Source organism: Rhyacophila brunnea, unplaced genomic scaffold (assembly GCF_057557595.1).
Source record: "Rhyacophila brunnea isolate RB1 unplaced genomic scaffold, BYU_Rbru_1.0 scaffold_2, whole genome shotgun sequence".
Taxonomy (NCBI): Eukaryota; Metazoa; Arthropoda; class Insecta; order Trichoptera; family Rhyacophilidae; genus Rhyacophila; species Rhyacophila brunnea.
In genome coordinates this window covers 44,109,173-44,132,572 of record NW_028232859.1, presented here as the reverse complement: position 1 = coordinate 44,132,572, position 23,400 = coordinate 44,109,173, and the positions used below count along the sequence as shown (strand labels likewise).

The 23,400-nt window shown below is 35.9% G+C and overlaps 1 long non-coding RNA gene across 2 annotated transcripts in view; it reads left to right on the top strand.

Annotated features, from left to right (window-relative positions):
* The window catches only part of LOC147072371 (uncharacterized), a 31,477-nt gene that overhangs the window by 1,704 nt on the left and 6,373 nt on the right, over window positions 1-23,400 (top strand). The window contains exons 2-3 of one of the 2 annotated variants that reach the window (XR_015070711.1): window positions 10,909-11,047; window positions 12,698-13,276. This is a non-coding gene — a long non-coding RNA (uncharacterized LOC147072371). Of the gene's footprint in view, window positions 1-4,233; window positions 4,320-10,908; window positions 11,048-12,697; window positions 13,277-23,400 lie in introns of those variants that run through there. The other variant, XR_015070709.1, reaches the window with a different exon arrangement.

Here is a 23,400-nt window from a genome sequence, read left to right as displayed (position 1 = left end):
AGTTATTGAGTGGTTTCCCTATTGTACAAATTATTTAAAATATGTGAAAGGATACCAAAGGAAAGCTGTTGGTAAATAACAGGAAAGTAACAGGAGAAGGACCGAGTATCGTGTAAGTAGAAAATTAAAGTCTTGATTTATGAAGAATGAGTTTCATAATTTATTTATGGCGCATTGCCCAATATCTGTAATGCCATTATACTCTTCTTTCTAAATAAATAAAATAAATAAATAAATGTTCATCGCACCTTAATTTAAAATGTTGAGAGAGCCTGCCCGTCAATTCAAACCTAGTTATACCTAAGTACCGCTGATGTGCAAATGCGAGTGTCTTTTTTTGTACGTATATAAAAATAATTAGATAAATTCGAGGGGGGGTTAGTTAAATGTTTTTTGTCATCGTGACATGCGATTTTGATGAATGCCAAATTATCATCAGTGTAACCATGGTATTGATGCTTACAGAGTGCATAATATTTGAAATACAAAGGTACCTATATCAATAAATAATTGTATGCCTTGTATGTTGCGCTTTGGAAAACGGTACATATTACAACGTTGTAAGTATGTATTTGGGTTTTTTTTATATATATAGTTATTTTTACATTACTGTTTCATGCAATCTAATTGTTTTTTTTCTATTGTATATTATACGTAAAAATACATTAAATTTCACGTGTTATTTTATTCAAAAACTTACAAGTTGTTTATTGCATTTTCTCCAATATTTTATTGGTGGAAGAGAGGTAATGATATGGGAATCAGTAGACGCACTGGAGCTGTTTTCTGTGTAGGACTAGCTGAAGACTCCTAAATACCGAGGGAAATGGAGGCATTAGGCCGCGTCAAGGGTGATTGAAAGGTTGGAAAGCCAGGTTGAAATCCAACATAAAAAATATGAGTATGTAAAAATCTTCTGATTTATTGGATTGTAAAACGTGACGTCGCGGTATCGAATACATCTAGTGTAGGGTTGTCCTTATATTTGGCAAACCTTTGAAAATTCAGTACAACTTTCAAAATCAATACTTTTGACATGATCGTTTCCAAGAGTTTGGCTAGTTATTGATCTAAAATGAACTTATTCTGACAAAATTCCACCAGTACCACCGTTGTTTTGTTAATTTTTCGTATTAATTACGTGAATTTTAAATTTACTTTAATATTAGTTACCTCAACATAAAGAAAATTAATAAAAGCATTAGCAACATATATATAAAAATTTACCATTTTCAATCATTCAGATATGATTAAATTAAAAACTAATATCGGGATTTCGTAAAAACAATTTCTTTACGAAAACATGTTATATTTTCCGACGATTTTGAAATACCTTATAAATTTCACTTTTTACGCTTATTTTTTACTAAAATAAAAAAAGTGTTAATAGAGTGAGTGGAGGTAATTTCGTGATAGATTTTACAAATTACTCTATGTAGCTGTGGACTTACATAATTACAAAATGAAATATATGTTGAATTTCACCTTTTTGATATGCATTAAATAGGATTTGTAAATTTAACAGCTATTAAAATAATAATAGTTTTGTTTGAACTCAAGGGGTAAGGCAACATCGTGGTAAAGGGGATTAAGATCGTGATAGTGGTAAGTTAATATCGTGATAATAACAAAACATATTTATTGGTAAATGAAACTCTTCTGATATTGACAAAGTGTTGAATCTACCTTTTTCATTATTATACTATACCTGTTCATTTTGGAGTATTGTGGGTAATCACGATAATCTATTGACAAGTGATAACTATTAATTTCTTTCATAGGTGAAAATTTACTATTATTTGGCAATAAATTGTCGCTCATTTGCAAAAATCATTCATTTTTGAAACGACGTTCGTTTGTTTTAATGTATTTAATAACATCAGTATATTATATTGAGCGAATATTTTATTCCCAAAAATAAAATGACACATACGTATCACTTCGTTTTTAAAATGTTTAAAAGATACGTAGGTACTTACGTGTTTTCAAGATATCAGATGTATCAGATAAAAATCTACCGAATCGCCTTTACGCCAACTATTGTTTTTTCCTGCAGCTTCGTTTTATTAAACCTTTCTTTACAGTTATTCCTATAAAATAATTATCCACAAAAGATGATACTATAATATAATGGTAATGTATTAAGAAGGTTAGCGGCAATTTTCTTTCACGCAGATGACGAAATCGATTCGCCAGAGTATACCAAAATCTTATAAAAACGCTTGACCATGTTTGATCCTAATAAGATCATATTATGAGCCTCCAAGCAAAGTATAACAAAATCCCCGTAACTAACATCAAAAGGGCCTATAACTTAACTACACAAATATAATGAAAAATGAATTAATTAATTAATGAATAAATAGATAAATAAAAAATATTGTGAATCATTAATGTCATCTTCAATAATAATTGGATATGGAAAAAAGTCTTACTTATTAGTTTACTACTAGCTTACTTATTACTTGCTTATTAGTTATTTACTAGATAGCTGCATTGGAATTTATGGGTTTTATTTTTTTTATTGTAAGGGACCTCAAAATCAGTCAGTGTTTAAGAAGATGTTGTCTTGTGATCTGCGATAGCAACAATGCCATTTTGTAATGCCTTTGATATTTGTTTTGCAAATTACTTTTGATTATTCAGGTGCCTACATCACCTTTTTCGTCACATGCATTTTGTACGCACGCATTACAGAACAATATTTTTGTTTTTCGTAGAAAAAATATCAACCTATCACGGTCCCGCGGCGACATTGGCGTAGTCTCCAATTGTCATTTTTCTGGGTAATATTATTTAAAAGATCATGAGATAATGCATGAATAATATATTCAGTGGCGAAGGGTGGAAGTAGGCTGTTAAGATCCGACATAAACAGTGCGCACTAAATTTTGTCTGTCAAACGTATTTGTTTTCATTGAACTAAGACAGTGGTTCTTAACCTTGTTGGAGGTACTGATCCCCACCAGTTTCATATGCGCATTCACCGAACCCTTCTTAATTGGAAAAATAAAATATGTTTTTTTTCAAATTCAAAACATAGGTATATATTTTACTGGTGCACAAAATGAACCGTGCATCAACATCACTGTGTTCAAAGAAGAAAACCATTAAAACATGATTTTCACACAAAAACAAAAACATAATAATGAATATTTACTGCAAATCAGTGTGACTTCTGCTGTTGCCTTTCAGAGACCAGTTCAGAAATGCACGGCTTCACCTTGGCAAGTGCCACTCTCATGTCATTTCGCAACAAAGTCTGTTCCTTTTCTTCGTTTTTATGTCCAGCATCCTCGAAAAGGATTGCTCGCAAAGATATGTTGTAACAAACGGTATGAAAATCTCCAGAGCTTTCTTAGCAATAACAGGGTACGTTACCATTTGTTGACACCAAAACGTTGAGAGCGTTGTTGTTCTGAAAAGTTGCTGTTGAACCTGGCTCTGCTGAATTTCAATGATTTCATCGAGGTATTCATTATTGACATCTGTTGTCTCAACACTAAACATGAACGGCTGTTCATATGAGAATCATATGAGTCGGGTGTGTGTCTTGACCTCCGCCGAACCCCTGAGACTGACTCACCGAACCCCTGGGGTTCGATCGAACCCAGGTTAATAACCACTGAACTAAGACTACAGTGTGTTTTATATACCTAGCGTTTGTTAGTTTTTAAAATTCAATTAAACCCTGCCTAATCCATGCGACCATGCCATAGTAGATAATACTCAAAAATATTCTTTTATCTATAAAATATTAAAACTATGCCATTAAACCATACGTAATTTTAGATATTTTATAGATAGAACAATATTTTTTATCGATTATGGTTCGGCTTAGGCAGGGCTTAATGAATTGAAAAAAAAACTAACGAACGCCACCTGTAATATAATATATTCTTGATTCAACGAAAACAATTAATAAGTAAGTAAATAAAATTGTCAGATCGCCCATAGCATACAATATAAACTATTATGGTTTAGTTTAGACAGCTTTTAATTTAATTTTAAAAACAAACCAGCATCATCTGCAAGTTGTAGTATTAGTTAAATAAAAACAAATACGAATGACTGACAAAGTTTACTATCACTATCATTATTTATGAACACTCCACCCTTCGCTACTGTTATAATATATCTGCATGAAAAATAAGTACCTAGCAAGAGTTGATAAATATGTCATTAGTTATTTTATTTATATCCCATGAAGTCAATTGCGCGGACATGCTGTGGATGTATAGCGGACTTTATATGCGTGGAAGGAAGAACTTCGTTTTGGGAGAAAGTTGAAGATGTCACAGAGTCGCCCGGTCATAATGGTAGGTGTATATTAATTTATTGAATAGGATTTGGAGAAAACGTCAGAAGAAATCATTATATATATTATATATATAATAATATCTATAATATGAAACCTTTTATCCATTTCAGGACAAGTTTAGTGTGAAATGTTTGCTGGGTATTTAATAGAATATATATTCTGAATATACTTACATAATTTTGAAAACACTTCTGAGAAAATTAAGACGATACATCAGTGAAACGGCAAATAATTTTCAACTATAGGCGCGACGAAATTTTGGACTCGCTGGCATTCGGAGAGCGAACGTCGAGGTGTCAATACGTCAATTTGTTTCGTGATGGCGACGGGGGTATTAATTCTTAAATCGTGTAAAGATGACTAAAAACGTTACCCATTTCCTTGAAAAAGAAAACATGTCAATGCATATACTATTACTGTTACTAATAGAACATACGTTAAAGTGCCCACCAACACCCGTCATATATGCACAGCCGTGGATATGCACGGCCGCTTTCTATGACGCTTTAAACGTGTCTGAAAGAAGTGATTTTAAGTGCTCATTCCGTCCCGAGACGGAGCCGTACGGGACTGATGCTGCAACCATGCACCGTAGTGCTTAAAGAAGAAAGTTAAGAGAGAAAATTTTTGTTTTTTGGACAGGCTCTGCTGTCCGCTGACGTTAAGCGCTTTTTGTACCCGCATACTGAGTGTCACGAATTGAAATAGATGAGTGTACAGAAGAGTCGGGACTATCCCGCTCCGCCGAATGCCGCAAAGTTGGCCTCGGTTGCTATCAGATCTCCATGACCATTTGGGCCCGTGTGAGGACGGACCCTGGCAAACAGCTCCGCTCGTTTGAGTTCCATAAACGGGTAATCCCAGAGGATGTGTTCAACATCTTGGTGGTCATGCCCGCAGGTACAACCCGGCCCATCTACTATCAAGCCAAACTCGTGGAGTCTGGCGGCGAAGTTGCCATGGCCGGTGAGGAACTGGCTAATCCAGTGCGAAGGTTGGAGTCTTCTAGTTTGGTGCCTGCAGAATACGTCTGGAAAAAAACGGTAAGTGTGCCGCTCCTTGGGGGAGGCGATCCACCTCGCCTGCCATGCCGCAAATGCGGTCTTATACACAATGTCACTTACAGTCTTCCTGTAAGGAACGTCCTCAGATCTCTGCGGTGGTGTCAGATGGACACCGGCGAGTGTTGTGCTGATCCCCCTCAAGAGGAGGGTGATCGATCCTCTGACTTGGACGTGCAGATCGAGGGGTAGCACCCCCGCAAGTACGGCAAGCACGTCAGTAGAAGTTGTGCGGTAGGCTTTGGTAAGCGAGATCAGCGCAAGTCGCTGCACGCTTAGTAGTGCGCGTCTCACGAGAGTTAAGGAGTTTACTCGGGAATGCCAAATGCTGGAGGTTTAACCGGCAATTCCCATTAAAATTGCGCTGTATGCAACCTTAAGGGCTCTAGGCTTAAGTCCCCAATTGCTGCCCGCCATTCGGGCCATTCTCTGATAGGCTGAATTGGCCTTAGAGACGGCCGTCTTGGCGTGGTGAACGAAAGACAGCTTGTCATCAAGAATTACTCCCAGATACGTAACCCTTTCGGAGAAACGCACTGAGGTCTGGCCAAAGGGAACCGTGGGCGGCCGTCGAGTTATGTTGACCCGAGAAGTACCCCTGAGGAGGACAGCTTCCATCTTGCTCGGGGCAAAGGTCAGCTTGTTCAGCAACCACCAATTAAGGATTCTGCCCAAGGCGTCCGTAGCTGCACGCTCAAGTGCCGGTCGGCTCGTCGCCCCAACAAACAGGAGCAAGTCGTCGTCATACGCAACGAGCGTGCAGCCTGGAGGCAGTGGCAGGGACAGAACGTCGTCAAACACTATGTTCCACAAAAGGGGTCCCAGGACGGAGCCCTGGGGACACCCCATGGTGGTCCTCCTGTGAATCAGGCTGGGGCCGGAGTCGTAGGTTATCTCTCTATTGCTGAAGTAACTTTGAACCAAGGCAAAGAGGTCCCCGGGGATCTGTCTCAGCCGAAGCTTTGCCAAACCAAGGGCCACCACGCAGTATCAAACGCGCCCGCCATGTCGAGAAAAATCCCGGCAACGAGGTCCTTGCCAAAGCTCTCCACAGAAACGATCACAAAGCGAATCGCATCCTCGGTGAACTTTCCGGGTCTAAACCCAAATTGTCTTTGCAAGATTGGACAGTTTTCCGACAGTGGGACAGGACAAATCTTGCTGTTTATCAATCTTTCCAATACCTTCCCGAAGACGGGAAGGACCGTAATCGGTCTATACGCTTTCGGGTCACAAGGAGGGCGACTGCCGGCTTTGGGGATCACCGTGAGGTGGCCCTTCTTCCAGCAGCCAGGGAATATGCCACTACTCATGCATTCTTTGTAGAGTTGCGTGATCTCGTGTGAGGCAAGAGACCACGCCCTTCTCGCTAGCGCGTTATCTATGCAGTCAAATTCCGGGGCTTTGCCGGCCGGAAGGCTGGCAAATAGAACCCCTAGTTCGGACATGGTAGTAGCTGCAGATCGCGGAGTGTTTAAGGGGAGCAGCGCATAGACGCGAAGTTGCTGAAATCGGTCGTTATCAATGTCGAGCGACTCGTTGTCCTGCGGGATAAGAGCATCCAACAGGACTGTGGTGGACTCTTCAGAGCTATTGGTGAACGATCCGTCGGGGCGCCGTACCGCCGACATGACTTTTCCGGCCCGTGAGTCCAGCTTCATCACGCGGAAGGGGGGGCCCAACGGATCATTGCCACCCATTTCAGTGACGAACTCCCTCCAGTGCATCTTCTTAGCATTACTGATTGCCTTTTTGAACTTGAGTCTAGTGGTCTTGTATGTGACCGAAAGCGGATGGTCCGCCTGCGGCGGCCCCTCCAGCGATCTTCTCGCTGCTTGAAAGGCCCTTCTGGCCCTCCTCATCGCGTCTCTCAGTCTTGTCAGTCTCGGCTTCCACCAGGGTGCGAGGTCCGGCGGTCTTGGAGTCGTTTTTCCGATAGTGCCCTCCGCTTTTTCAATCATGAGATTCGTGAGGTCCTCAGCCGCAGCGTGCATGTCCTTTGGCGGAGGGCGCGAGGCCATCCTGTCGAGACCCTCAGCAAACTCGCGGTCAAAACGTACCCAGTCGGTTCCCTTGGTCCTGAAACGCCTCGGCAGTGACTCGCTCACAAGTGGAGCGAGAGACGCGTGGCCCCTCTCGGTCCTGTAGGCGAACGTGATCAGATGGTGGTCGCTTGCTGACGCATCCATATGGACAGTCCAGTTCACGATGCGTCCGGCAGAACCCGTGGATATCAAAGTGACATCAATGTGAGATTCCCCATTGTTGGTGGAGAATGTGGCTTTACCATTAGAGTTATTCAGCACCGTCAGGTCGTGAGTTGCCACGAGTTCCTCGAGGGGCGCCGGATTGTCCCGGCCAGACCGCGGCCCCCGGGGGGCCCACAGCCATGATTGAACGTTGACGTCCGCTCCCACTGTAATCTGTTTGCCACGGCATGCAACCAGAATTTTACCGATCTGCTCGACGCATTTCAGGTTCACTTCTCCGATCAGTCGGAGACCTCCGCTACGGCAAAGAGTTCGCTCGACAACTGCAAGGTGTAGCACCACTAGGGTACGATTCGCAACGAAGATGCAGGCCATAGACCCCAGGCCGTGGTGCATCACCCGACCCCCACTGAAACCCAGGTTGGGGCCGTAGGAGTAAGACTCCTGCACCAGGACCAAATCGATGTCCATTTCCCGAACCGTCTTGATCAGCTCCGCCGTTGTAGCCCTCCCTTTGTCCGCATTTAATAGAACAATAAACATAACATTAAATGGACGCATGTTAGATTTATATGACAAATTATATTTCGTTCGGCATGCGTCATTTGCACCTGCGACCCGCAATCCGCGCATCGCCTAGCCACGATCTTTTTAGACCATGCCTCAACTGAGGTATAGCCTTAAGCCTATCGCCAATAGTAACTCAATTTGGAAAGCGCTTCAGAGAGTATTAAGAGCCATTAGTTAAAATTTGTCCCAATAATTATGGCGCCTATAGCATAGTGGTTATGTGCATGGGCGCGAAACCCGAGAGATGCAGGTTCGATTCCTGATGGATGGCTTATTTTTTTCAAAAAAAGGATTATTTCTATTGGTTAAAATATACTTTCTCAGAGGTGTTTTCAAAATTATGTATATTCAATAATTAGAATCTAACATTTTTAAATCTTGTGAATTATTCGTTGAATAAAAAAAATAGTAAGTAAATCAAAAAATTCTATATTATTAAGAACTTTATGCCTTTATAAAAGAATATAAAAAGATTGCCTAAAATGCTTGCCTTGATACATAATCCCATCATCATGTTTTACCACTGCCTAGGAATATGTCTCGATTATCTTACGTATGTAAACAAAGGCCCGTTTCAGACGGGACACCGGTGTCGCACTCGATATAATATAGGAGGCCTTTGTATTCGAATAAAGGGGCCTTTGTATTATGTTTATGAACACCTCAGAGCTAATGAGTCAACGCGTGTCCGGTACACTTTTCCGTCGGCCGCTACATTCTCAAGCCGCCGATACACTTGTTTTTATTAACGCAACCAGTTTTATGTTCTAATTTATAACGCGATGCGTTGACTCATTAGCTCTTTGGCATTCATAAACATAACACGAAGGCCCCTTTATTCGAATACAGATGCCTCCTATATTATATCGAGCGCGACACCGATGTCCCGTCTGAAACGGGCCATACTATTTCCACAATTTAAATATCGAAGTCATCCAAATGGCCAGAATGTCGTATAATATAACCTTCCAATAATTAATCTTGACCATACTTTGCAAAATGTTCTTCATTAATATTCACATACAATTAGATTTTTATGACTATGTTCAGTGCGTAATGCGATTGACGGCGACACTATTTTCATTTGTTGTGATAAAGATAAGATACTATTGAACGGAATCGTTTTTGACATTATATACCTACTTAATTTCGAGGTACAGCACTGATATTGAATAAGAAATGTAGCGACTTTTTTAATGAGACAAGTAAATAATATATTCGCCAATGTACAGGTACGCTCGCGTGCCCGCTTGTTATTGGAAACTCATGACATCATCTTAATGTTTTGTGAAACTTTATTCATATTTTCAGTCACGATATTTTTTTATATATAGTTAAAATATATTTTTTTTATATGTTATATATTATTACATAAAAGAAGTGGAAATCTTAACCTATCCATAATATGATTTAAAATATCTTATTTTCGTAGAGAATATTATAATCCACCACGCATTCCATCATTTCCAGCACTAGTTAGTGTGTATTTAGGAATAGGGTTACCATAATATGGTTTGCATGACCCACAAAGGGGGGGCTGACAGGGCTCTAGCCTGGGGGCCCGGACTTAGAAGGTGTGATGCCCGGCGTGGTGGGTCGACCAATTAAGTGAGATATACACACGCCACATAAATTTGCTCTAATAGTAAAAAAAGTCGCCTTCGGGCTATTTCACTTTAATTTTATAATTATTTTTAGCGTGTTTCCTGATTAATAAAAATATCTATTAATCCAATATGGCGAAGAGTCGCATGTTACTTGGTTATCAGTCACAAAAAGGGGTCGGGATCAGTGCTTCATAATAATATGATGCCAAGTGCTGACAATGCAAGTGGATATATTTAAAGATACCAAAAATCGCTAAAAACACGGAACCTGTAATTCCACGGAATACCATTTGGGGAACACTAATGTAGAACATTACATTGCCCTGAACCTTAGCGGTAGGTTGTGGGGCCCGCCAAACATCGTGGCCTGGGGGTCCACTTCAGGATGTGGGGGCCATGATGATAATATGTATCCAAAAAACTGACATGTCTCCTTTTTTAAATTGAAATATAATCTTCCCTTTTCACATTGAATTTCCTCCTATACTATATTGTTATCGGCGACCACGATAATTTAAAAAAAAATAACATCCAAAATGATGGTGCGTAGAGATTAGCATAAAAAATAGTCTCTTGTTAAAGCCGAGCCTCGCTTATCAGCTCGGTAGACCGAGGCTGACTCCGAATCAAATTTTACATTTCATTGGCCCCCACAACACATAAAATAACCCATCCGTTGCAGTATTCCATATTATGTTTGCATCTGGTAAACCAATAATTATTTAGGTACAGTTTTCCATTCCTTTGTCAACTATAGATATACCATCATAAATCATCAAGTGTTAGAATTTAGAACTAAGCTCACCATAGTATAAAAGTATTGAATGATAATATGTCAAATGTTAACAATTGTGGCGCCCTCACCTAGCGGACAACTTATACTGGTGGATATTTTTATAGTTGCCACTACCAGTTGACAATGGAATAGAATGGGTGAGAGCATGTTGGACGGAATGACGAGTCACAATCGTTCACGTTCCCTAAATTCAAACAAGAAACTTTTATGTAGACCGGGAATTTAGCCCGGGATATTTTGAACGTTAGACCAATACTACTTCGCCGACTATGTTAGTTTGACTAAAAAACACGGTGCTTTAATTTGCAAAGAAAAAATATAATTTGTTTAAATATTTTTTTAGTTCTTCCAATGGCGCTACAACTCGACCCGTGTCATGGTCTCTTCAATTCTCCCAGTGACGTCCCGTGGGGATAGGCAGATTGAGCGTCGCTTGGGGGCGGCAGTTATTCGAAGGGCGGCAAATCAAGGAGAATCGTTAGGTATATGTAGAAATAGCTACATAAACTTAGTAATAACGGAAATATCTTTCCATTACAAAAATCAGCTCACTGGTTGGAATCAAAATGTATTAATTAACATAAAAGGTTTAACGGGACTGTAACTTTTTGTCGGGTTAGCGATGTCTAGTTTACTTCCGTTGTCCTTGGAGGTCATGTCCTTGATGACCAGTAATGACACGTGCAGATTTGTGAATTATATATTGGACTCGCAATATTGTCCATTGAAACAGAGATGGCAATTAAAGAAAATAAGATTTAGTGGTAATTATATTTTGTTAATAATGTATCCATACAACACATTTCTTAGATATTGGAGTCATGAAAGGATGATAAAATATACTGTATAAAAAATGGGGCGGCATTTTGTCTAGGAACGTCACTGAATTTCCCTCATGTTTTTTCCTCGATCTCCTAAAGTCTCTGGTCTGTCCTGGACGCCTAGAAGATTCAGCGGTAATATAATGTCAATCATTTAAAATATAAATGGTTCATAAAATATTTTACACAATTTATTAATTTTATATCATTAATAAATCATTGAATATTTAAATTAGGGAAGTAGATTTCATACGTAAAAACCTCCACGTACTTGTTCAATCGGTCAATATTTAAAAACGTTTGTTATTTCTTATTATTTAAGTTATTTTAATTTGTGCGACCAAAACCATTTTTTAAATGTAGCATTCATTCGAATGTTGAAGATAATATATTTTGTTTTTCCTACGGTGTCAATCTCGTAGAACCATCTATTGGTATATTTAAAATACTTTTCATACACAAACTATATAGGTATTATTATTTCACTTTTATAACTAGTTTATCAAATAAATCGTAAGATGTCAGTTGGTACTTTACAACTTGAAATGAGATTATTCTGCAATGTTTTTTTATATACCTGATAATATTATCGATTCCTTGTTTTATTTTACTTAGTTATTTTCTTGTAGACTCTCTCTGTAGACGTGTACACACACCTCTGGTAAATAATAATAATATTATTGATATTATTTCATACAAACTTCATATAGGTAGGTATATAAAAATATTGATTTAAAAACGCATTATTAATAATTGCTTCTATTTAATCATGTTATCAAAAAATAGTTTTTTGCTGTATTTTTCAAGAATAAACCACTAAATTATAATGCTTAGTCAAAACCAATATATTTATGTTGGTTCGTTTAGCATTGTTATAATAAATTATTAGACTGTTTAAAAGTTATATCAAAATAATTTAATTATTTCCGAGTATTTAACATGTTCTGACTTCTGATACAACTGTCCATATTATATTTTTGTTTTCCAACGGGGGTGCATAACATTGTTCATATAGAGATGTTCGTAGTCTGGACTCTAAACTAAAGCCTAAAATCAAAAAAGTGACCGAAAATTTACATTTGGTCGATTATGCAGCACATATCACAACCGCTTGTCACACAGCCTTGGCATGTACCAACAGGTCGGTGGACTTGTGAAAAGAGTTCAAACTGCAATATTACTATATTCTTAACAGTTATAGATTTTGAGATATCGTCGTTGTGTCAACTCACCTTTGTGTCAACCCACCTCGGTCTCCCCTACAGTAGTTTTTCAATTGAACCATTTAATAAATGTACTAATTAATTATAGATTGTGAAGTTACAAAACGACGGAGTATGCAGGCCATGCGTTGCATAGGGACGGAACATTATAAAATGCGGCGAATGAAGCAACAAATACGAATATTACAACTATTAAGACCAGCGGCGGTTTTCAATGAAACAGATGGTGTGGTCGCTTCATTAGAAAATATCGATATATTAGTGTAAAAATAATTGTAGCATAAAAAATCTTGATATTGTCGTATACCCATTGTAATGCTGGTTTATCGCACAGGAAAACTTTCAAAAGGGTGCCTCCAAACCTGTCAGCGCCACAGACGTCTACTTACATCAAACCGTCACTGTTTGAGAGTAAGTTTCGTGGAAATGCTCTAATTCTCAGTACATGGTATATATGACAATTTGAAGATTTTGACAAATAAATACCTGTCTGTTTAAGATAACCTAAAATATATAATGATATAGTTAAGAAGGCACAGTAAACAGTCTTGGATTGCGAGCATAAATTGTTCGGGTTGCGTGTTTGTAATCCAAAGCACTCGTATATGTTTACAGCTTTTCTACAAAATTTTACTCGTATTGCAAAAGCTCGCTCGTTTACCAAGTTAAAATAATATATTAAAGAATAAAAATGAAAAGGGGTGACATTCTCTCTGCCTAAGGGTGGTACTTTGTCTAGAGACGTCACTGATTGCATACTGTTATATGGAAAGTATAAAATCCATCACTATGTATTTATAGGACATTAATTATCTTCGAATTTATTAAAATTTTATTAAAATCCAAATTTTGGGCACTTTGACTGATTCACATCTTGCCACAATTAGTAATTATAAACTTAATTATTAAATAAATTTAGAAGATAGCCATTAGTCAATGATGTATCATATCGAACATCTCAATATTTATTGTAATATCTTTAATAAAATAATATATCTAATTGAAGAATAAACATACATGATACCTACATAATGTATTGTTTTATTATACCTACCTGTTTCCATGCAGGATCCGTGACAAATAATATTTTTAAGTTGTATCGGTAGCTATTAAAACTAAAAAAATAATGCAAACTGTGTAATATAATATATTAATATTTTATATTAAATTTGCTATTTTTTAATGTAAATAAAAAGTGTGGCTAGGTCTTTAAGGCGAAGTCTTCGCTGAGCCTTTTTTTTAAATTTATTATATCAAGGGTTGGAAAACATGGGTAATCGTGAGAATTTCGAGGTATACGAAGGCCCAGAAAATACAGTGTAATTTAAAAATACAACATAATCGTGAGAGTTTTAGACTGTTAGACTTTACACTGTCAGATTAAATAATAATATATAATTGAACTATAAAAAAAAAATAATAAACATATCGATGACACCCAGTATTGAACGGTAACAAGTCAAAAATTCGACATTTTGCGATATTGGTATCAAAATACTCGTAATAATGAGCTCTTATCGGTTTTGTACAGAAACAATTCGAAAAAAATAATTTAGATATCTTGAAAGCCAAAAAACCCATATGAAATTTTACAAACTTTCAAAAAAAACTTTTGTACCGATCCATTTTGAATTGTTTCCATTTAAAACTGGCGATTGACCATACGTTTCAATGTAGAATAGATAAATTCTGACATGTATCCTTTTAAAACTTGTCAAATCTTGTGTATTGTAAAATATTCAAAATATGAAAACATGATTAGGTATCTCAAAAGTAGGTTTTTTCAGTTGTTACTATTTAATACTGGGTCATCGATATACACCACATTTTTTGAAATATTTTCAACGTGAGAATAAGCCCTTTTGAAAAGTGACTCCTCATATTATAGACTATCCTTGCCTATCTTGATAAAAAAAATAGAAATTGAAACAAGGCCCAAAAATTTCCCCAACCCTTGATTACATTTTATAAATTGCACACAAGTTGTAATTAACACAAATAACTAAGGAAGACTTTTTTTATCTTATTTATTTATTTATAAACGACACATGCATTTATGAAACAAAATATATATAATAATATAGTTAAAAGAGAGCACACGGAATATTAATAAATATTACGGCCATGTATCTACAATGTATACAACTAAATACAATATAACGTAAATTTGAAATAAAAATAATAAAAAAATATGTGCAACAAGATAAAAGCAGCATATATGCATATCAAATTATGAAAAGAAGTTAAGTAGACGCCAGAAAAAAAATATTTTATTGCATTGCTTTATTGCCTGAACGGATTGAACACAGGGCTTCGAACCGGAACTGAAACGAAAACCGGAAAACCGTTATTTTCGGTTCGGTATATATTCAAACACGTGCGTTTACATAATCTTACTCCCCAATTCAGTTGTCTTGACGCATCTCGACATAATTCTCATAATTTATGATATTTAGAAAATATATATGGCTACGGCCGTGCGGTGCAGCATAACAATGAATTCGGAGCGTGGTACTGGGCTATCATACAAGTTATATAAAATGTTCAAAATTATGGTAGAAAATTATATTGTAATACAAATAAAAACATTTAAAAATTAATCACTCGGAGTTGAAGTTACAACCGGAAAACCGTTATTTTTTTCGGAACGTTAACCGGAACCGAAACGATATGTATATTCTTACTTATACCGAAGCGAAAACCGAAACGAAAAAAAATAACGATTCGAAGCCCTGATTGAATACCGTGTCAATAGAAGAACTACTAAATAAATCATTGCTATTAAAGGATAAACAAAAAAAAAGAATTTACCGCTTTAAACATAACCAAAAAATTATCTATTTGCCACAATATGGACAGATAAGTAAGTTATGTCTAACAAATTACTATACAATAATACCTACCTATAATAGATTCAGCTTAAATACTAAGTTTAAAGTTAATCATCATCAGCCTGAATCTATCCACTGCTAGATGAAGGCCTCTTCAAGCTGCTTCCACTTCTCTCGGTCCTATGCGTTGCGCTGCCACGTACTTCCGCAGAACTTTATCATTACATCGATCCAGCGGCCTCTAGGACTACCTTGCGGACGTTTTGTACCTCTTGGATACCACTGGATGACTAAATTTGTCCAACGATTGTCTCTTCTTCGATCTATGTTAATAAAACGTATAAATTTACGTTGATAACTTTCAATAGTTTATAATTACTATGTTCAGCGGCCTATTTCTTTCACGCAAATAATGCAACCGATTCGTCAAAATTTAAATGGACCTCGGAAGATTTAAAATCAGTCACAAAGCTAATTAACCATATTGGAATTAAAAGAGAAATGAGTATCTCTCGCCAACCGAATGTAAAACGTTACCTAAAGCATACATACCAAAATTCATGAATTTATTATTTGGAAAATTAAAAAATGATTTTTACTTTTTTAAATTTAGGGGGCCACTACATCACTAAACGCGCCACTGTGTATGTGAACTTATCTCGAATAAATTGTTAATATGTTATTTATTAATCTCAGAAGACCACTATTTGATAAAACTAACCATTTATTAGCTTTGGAAGAATTAAGATGAATAAGTATTTGTCATTTATAAGATAGTTTTTGATCGAAAATGATACTCATATTTCACTTGTTTTGATGTTACTAGGTAGGTACCTCTATAAAATAATAATAATTAATATTAAGTATTATTATTAACAGGCTTCCATTAGATTGTCTTTCTCTTTGATCTATTTATTGGACAAATTCTTTCATTGATATTAAGTGAACGTTGGTTAAAATAATTATCTGCATAATCCCAATACATTTCCTACTATTACAAAATTTGTAAAAAAATATGAATAATTTATTTTTCTTAACAAGTTTCTTCTCAGTGGCATAACCACGTCATAAAGAAAGATGTAGGTTAAACAACTTTTTATAATAGTATAGTTAAAAAATAGAGACATACATATGCTAGACTGCTAGAGCTACATAACCGTAAGAGTAAACTGTAATAAAAATTTATAACGCGATTAAAAAAATTATATCACGATTACATGACAAAAAAAGTACCGATCTAATGCGCAAATTCTACACCTAATTAATTATCAGTTGTTATAAAACAAAATTTTCAGTAAAATTCCGGTGCAAATGTAAATTTTTGCTTTCTATAGGTACAATAAAAAAACATCGATGCGTAGATAGACTAGATCAGGCCTTGGAATACTACGGCCCGCCGAGTATTTATGTGGGGCCCGCGAGCTTTAATCGTAAAATTCTGAAAAAATTTACTTTTTTCTACATTGTAACGCCTTTTTAAAAATAAAATTTGAATATATATGAATTGTCTATCTTAATTCTGACTAATTAGAACAACTTAAAGATTCTACTCGAAAAATGTTGGTTATTTTCAATTATATTTTACGACGTTTTTCTTAGCTCGTATTCTTGTTTGTCCGGTGGTTGTTTATCCGGTACAAATCTTACAATCGATTTTTAACTAACTTCCCGACTAGCTAGACATTCGAAACTTTTAGAATATAGGTATCAGCACACGGTGCCAATGCATTATTTTAATACTTTTAGCCATATTTAAGTAGAATTGAATTCATTTTCAGTTAATTCTGTTTTGTATGAAAAGTTATTTCGGAAGAAATCGGTAATCCAATCCACTATTATGGGCTGCTAAGGAGGTGATCCTAGCAACTAAATTATTAATATATACGTGCGTTACTATGGAAATCAAAATGACATTTCAGCATTCTATATTTGTTTGTTTGTTGCAAAATAGCAAAAAAATGATTTGTTGACAATTGCCTTATTTGTCCTAAATTATTAATAAGTACATAGAATTGTCAAGTTTATACAATGACATCATAGAGTTTATATGATTCAACAAAAAATTTAAAAACGTGGTAGGTATATTAAAAGTTCTTTTGATCTTGTAATTATTTTATATCAACCTACTTACACAATATATGAACAAACATTTACAAGCAGTTTTAAGAATCTACCAAAATTAACATCTGAAATTAAAATTATGTTCTCATTAAATTGTTGGCTATTACAGAATGTTTTTTTTATGCTGAAATTCCTTTTTCGTGATAATAAATAATGTACTTACGAGTATGTCTAAAAATAGTATTTTACTTGCGGCCCACCGTTAATTTTATATTCCTAATGTGGTCCTTCATCCAAAAAGTTTGCTCAGATCCACGTGCAGGCAGCCCCACATTGTACATAATATAAATGTAAAAAATGTGAAAGTGAAATGTAAAAGCCAGTCGCAATGGACTAATGTTTTAAAGCCGAACTCGGTTACATGTAAATTGTGCGTATGCAGTTCGCCGTATCACAGTTCACCGTGGCCGATTTTACCGGAAACAGGTGGCCATGTAGCATTGAGATCAAAAAATGACACAATGTTCTTGGAGCATTTAACCGCGAAGTAAGTTATACGTAATGTTACAATCAAATTTGGATGCAACGCTTGTTTGCAGACGGCAATATTCCAATTTTATTAGATTCAATAAGAATATTAAATTGAAAATTATTGGAATCAAATCCTGATGATGAATCTGATAATAACTCTGATAGGACGATAATCAGGTATTTTATTTTTAATCCTTCAAAATTCCATATAATATAATATTATATATAGATAATATGATATACTTTGTACTTAGTTGTATTTCTAATTTACTTATGTACCTACATATTTTATTGTATTTCCCTTGTTTTCCGGTAGTTTTTTAGGTACCTACGTATTTTTCAGTGTTTTATTTAAACATGAATTTTTAATCTCGATGCTATACGTTCACCTGTTTTCGATACAATAGCTCATGATTGACTGTGATACGGCGAACTGTATACCTAAAACTTCGTGCCACGTTATTACTCAGGCCGTAAATCCCAAGAAACACAAAGTGCGCCGAGTGTCCTAAAATATCACCCATATTGAATGCTCTTTTCGTGACAAACTTTTGTGTAAGTACGTACGGTAAGGTAAAGTAATGTGGCGATACAGGATACAGGTAATTTGGTGATAGTTTGTATTATTACGGGTATTCAAATAACCTGCCGTCCAAAAACTTTCAAGAATACGTCATAGATGTCTATACTATTCTTTGACTTGGAAAAAATATTTTCAAAGTGTTATCAGTTATAAGTTGACGTACACATGTTTGTATAGAACGCTTTTCGGAGAATTGACACATTTTTCAAATAAAATCTTTCTTTTTTCAATATTTAAGCTGTATCAAGGTAATATTCATACTATTTATGTTTTTATAATGGTTTTTCATGATGCATGGTCTATTATATTTATCCATTAATACGGTTTTGTTATTATTTAGTGAATTAAAACTTTACAGGCTTACAAATATCATAGAAATTTTAGGAGATTTGTCATTTTTCGACAGTTCATTTTTAGGCCACTATTAGGTGTTTTTAAAAATGAATAAACCAGTGAAAAAAATTACAACAAATTATTTTATATTGTCTTACGGGTGCTTAATTATGTTTTAAAAAATAATTCCAGGTTATATAGACTATCACCAAATTACCTACTTACCACATTTTTTGTTTGCACCTAAATGAGGAAAGAGAAGTGAAGGTGACGACAAATGTTACAGAACGTATTCATTTGTTGATATACAAAAAGCGGCAGACCTGGTGAGGGATCAAAAATTGACATTATATAAAGCGGCATAAGCCATGGGTATTCCATGGTCGTCTTTAAAAAATATATTTCTAAGAACGAGGGAGAAGATAGAAATTCAACGAAGAATTTTTCAAAAATAGGAAATCCTTTTCCGTTGACAGTAGAAAATTAGCAAAAATTGGTCACATATATAAATAATATGCAGGTGTTGGACTTCGGATTGACCGTTTTGGAGATAAGGGAGATTGCTCATAAAATTGACAAGTCTGTGGGTCGCGATGCTTTGTTAATCTCGGAAAGTGATTCAGCCAGTAAGTGGTGGCGGAGTAAATTTTAAGCCAGATATAGTTTATCAGTGCGTGTTCCTGTGAAAAAGAAAATATATTCTTCGGCAAAATGCCTAACTCCAGTTGGAGAGGAACAACCAGACGTAGCTGCAGAAGAACGAGTAGTTGTGGTAAAACAACGTGGATGCCCTCGAGTTTCTTCACTTCCTCCGCAAGCGACTTCAAAAAACCAATCATAACAAAATGACAACGAATGGATTTGTGGAATATCTGAGAAAACAAATTCTCACGACACTAAGGAAACATGGAGCTAAAGGAAAAATATCATGAAAAATGTCAAACTGGTGCCATTGACAACGTATTCATGTGCGATTTTGTGCAAATTATTATGCTGCATTATAAATAGGTAGATAGGTAGTCAAATCTTCAAAAAAACTCAAAATCATACAATATCACCAAATTAAATACCCACCATCACCAAATTACTTATGCTATCACCAAATTACTTATACCGTTTTTAAGTACTTAAACCATAAAAAATCGTGTATTTCCCTGGATTTTGTGTAATATGTATTTCTTGTAAGGGTTTAATTATATATTGTCCTGATATTTCGACGTCTTTTATTTTTCTATACAAAAAAATAAGATTGTAAATGGAGCTTTTTTAAAAATTATCACCAAATAACCTTACTTCACCCTATATAATGCTACAGATATAACAACTTAAAAATAAATAACGTATATTTAATAACGCTAACACGTAGGTATATCCCATATTTCTCCACACTCGAGGTTTAAACCTACTACCATTAGTAGATCTAAGATAGGTACTATGACGAATATTTAGTATAAATATGTAATATTCTTACACGTGTCCGGAAACTTGTATGTATGCAGTTCACCGTATCACACTTCACTGTGAAATGTTGTATCGAAAATATATGGCCGTATATTAAAGACCGTCCAACCTCTTTGGGTCGTATAGTACTATAGTAGACATAAAATTCATGTCTAAATAAAACACGGTTCTTGTCGGTTTACACTTTACAGGAAGCCAGCAGCAAACAAAATTTGAAAATAGCCGATATACTGGATTATTTGTTAGGTTATGTCAAGTTAGGTTTTCATTCTTGAATTCATGCATTTTTAGCTAAATCAGCTATGAAAATTGAATTAATATTCATATTGAATTTAATAAAATTGAAGACCGTATAGTATACGGTCGTCTCTTTCCGATAGAAAGCTCACGGCAAACTGTGCTACGGTGAAATGTTTTACGTACAATTTACATGTAACCATTTTTACAGTATCCATACAAGCCAATATGTCACCCTTAAACTATAGATACATCATGCCACCGCACGCCATTGATTTGTATGTGCATCAGTGACGTCCCGTGGGGGTAGGCAGATTGAGCGTAGCTTGGGGGCGGCAGTTACTCGAAGGGCGGCAAATCTAGGAGAAAGGGGCATATATAGAAATACCTACCTAAACTAGTACGTAATAACGAAAACAAAAAGTATTAATTAACATAAAATGTATAACAGGACTGTAATTTTTTGTCGGGTTCGCGATTTCTAGTATACTTCCTTCGACGTCCTCAGTAACCAGAAATGACCCGTGCAGATTTGAGAACAAATACAGTCTGACTTATTAACTAGTGCGTCGTAATTCATCAAGACAGAGCAAATTAATGTATTGCAAAAATGATATGTAAGAAACCACTAAATTACCAACGTCAAAAAAATCCCCACTCTTAGCGAAAAAATATATATTAATTTAATTTTGTATGTTTTAGTGGTAGATAGGTATATATTTTGTTAGTAATGTATCCATACAACACATTTCTTAGATTTTGGAATCATGAAAGGATGTTAAAAAAAATACTGTGGTGGCATTTTGGCGCTGCCTAGGGGCGGCATTATGTCTAGGGACGTCACTGATGTGCATAGGTATAATATTCCAAAATCTTTTTAGCACGACGGCGACTGGTCCCTTAGTGCGGACTTGTCCAAGTGCATTGTAGGTACTTAATAGGTAAACAATAATAAAGCGCCCACAGACCATGAACACGTGCATTCTTCGGTTTCAATAATAATTCGATGTTAGTATGTACCTATTACGAATCAACTCCGGTCATCCAACACATACGACGTAAGTACAACGTATGATATTTATTGATATTATGTAGGTGCCATTTCCTCGTTGAAGGAGAAATTGATTGAAATCAATCTTCTAATAAAATAGTGTTATGAAAAAATACATATTATATATAAATTATTATGTGCCTTGTATGAATGGTATGGATTTGTTGACCTAGTATGCATAGTTCGGAGTAGGGAGTATATAGACAGTACTCAACACCATTCCACATTCAACATTGCATCACACGCTCCATACTATTGCATAAATCAGAAATTGTCAACCATTGACAACCGAGCATTCTCATGCCATTTTTATTCTTTTAAAATTAAAGTTTTTACACAAAAGATTATTCGTTATAACTGCTTGTACTTTTTTGTATCATACACGGTCTGATATTATTATTTTCTATTCTCTTGACGTGCGTCGACGCAGGTTTTATTTGCTTCCTACTAGAATCACCATTTGGATCAAATAAATCCAACTGGTGGTTCTAATAGGATGCAATTGGAATCAAACAAGATCCTACGTCGCCGCAAGTCCACTGCAATGCCGTTTACGCCAACTAGTTGTCCAATTAATGAGAAAACCAAATGAAATATTAATTGGAAAAAAATTTGTTCTTATCCATTTTGACTCGCTTTTTGTCTAAAGCAGAATCGCATCTTAACATTATGTGGCCAATATGTAGAATTATACAAATTATTTAAGGCTATACCTCAGCTGAGGCATAGTCTAAAACTCTAAAAAGATCGTATCTATGCGACGCGCTGATTGTGCCAATAACGCGTGCCGAACGAAACATAATTTGTCATAAAAACTCAACATGCGTCCATTTAGCCGGCTCGCACATCACAACTCGCCTCGTGTGCCTGACCGCCATAAATCAAAACTTCCGAGAACGGGCAGCCGGTGTTCCTTGATACAACCTCGCACATCTGCCTAGCGATATCGACATTCGCTGCATCGTGGCTGCTCCGAACGCGGCGACAGTCTGGAGAGAAATGGCTGATTGTGCAGCTGTGCGCATGCGCGGAGTCGACATTGGCCGATTTCGACATGCAGGTTCTGGCCAACTCAACTCGACGCATGTCGTAGCGTCGCAGTGTCGCAGTTGCATCGGCCAATCTGCGAAGCTCCATTTGATAACGTTTGTTTCTTGGTTTACGATGACGTCACATCGACGAATTCATCGTAAGACGCATGCGGCGAGTTCTGATGTGCGAGCCCTCTTATTAGTGTTATGTTTATTGTTATATTAGTAATAATAATAATATATTCATTGACATGTTTGCTTTTTCAAGTACAGCGATGCGAAATTTCGTCCCATGTATTGTTGAAAATTATTTGCCTTTTCACTTATGTATGCTCTTAAGTAGATACTATTTTTATTACTGACCATATTATAATTTACGTTGAAAAATATCATACCTACAAAATCTTTCAATAGTCAAGAAGACTCGATATAATAATAATTTCGTACATATGAAGGTTGCTATTCATTTTAACGTCGGCGACATGGTAATAATAGGTAAGTACGTATTAATTGTATTCTGAAGGTCATTATTACAGTAATTTTGGACATATTAAGAGTATTTCAGTAATTTCAGCATCCGTTAAGAAGCAACAATAATCTTGCAAAAATGACAAAAGAAATGATTTAGAAATACATTATTTAAAAATTATTACAACATATTTAAAAGGTTCG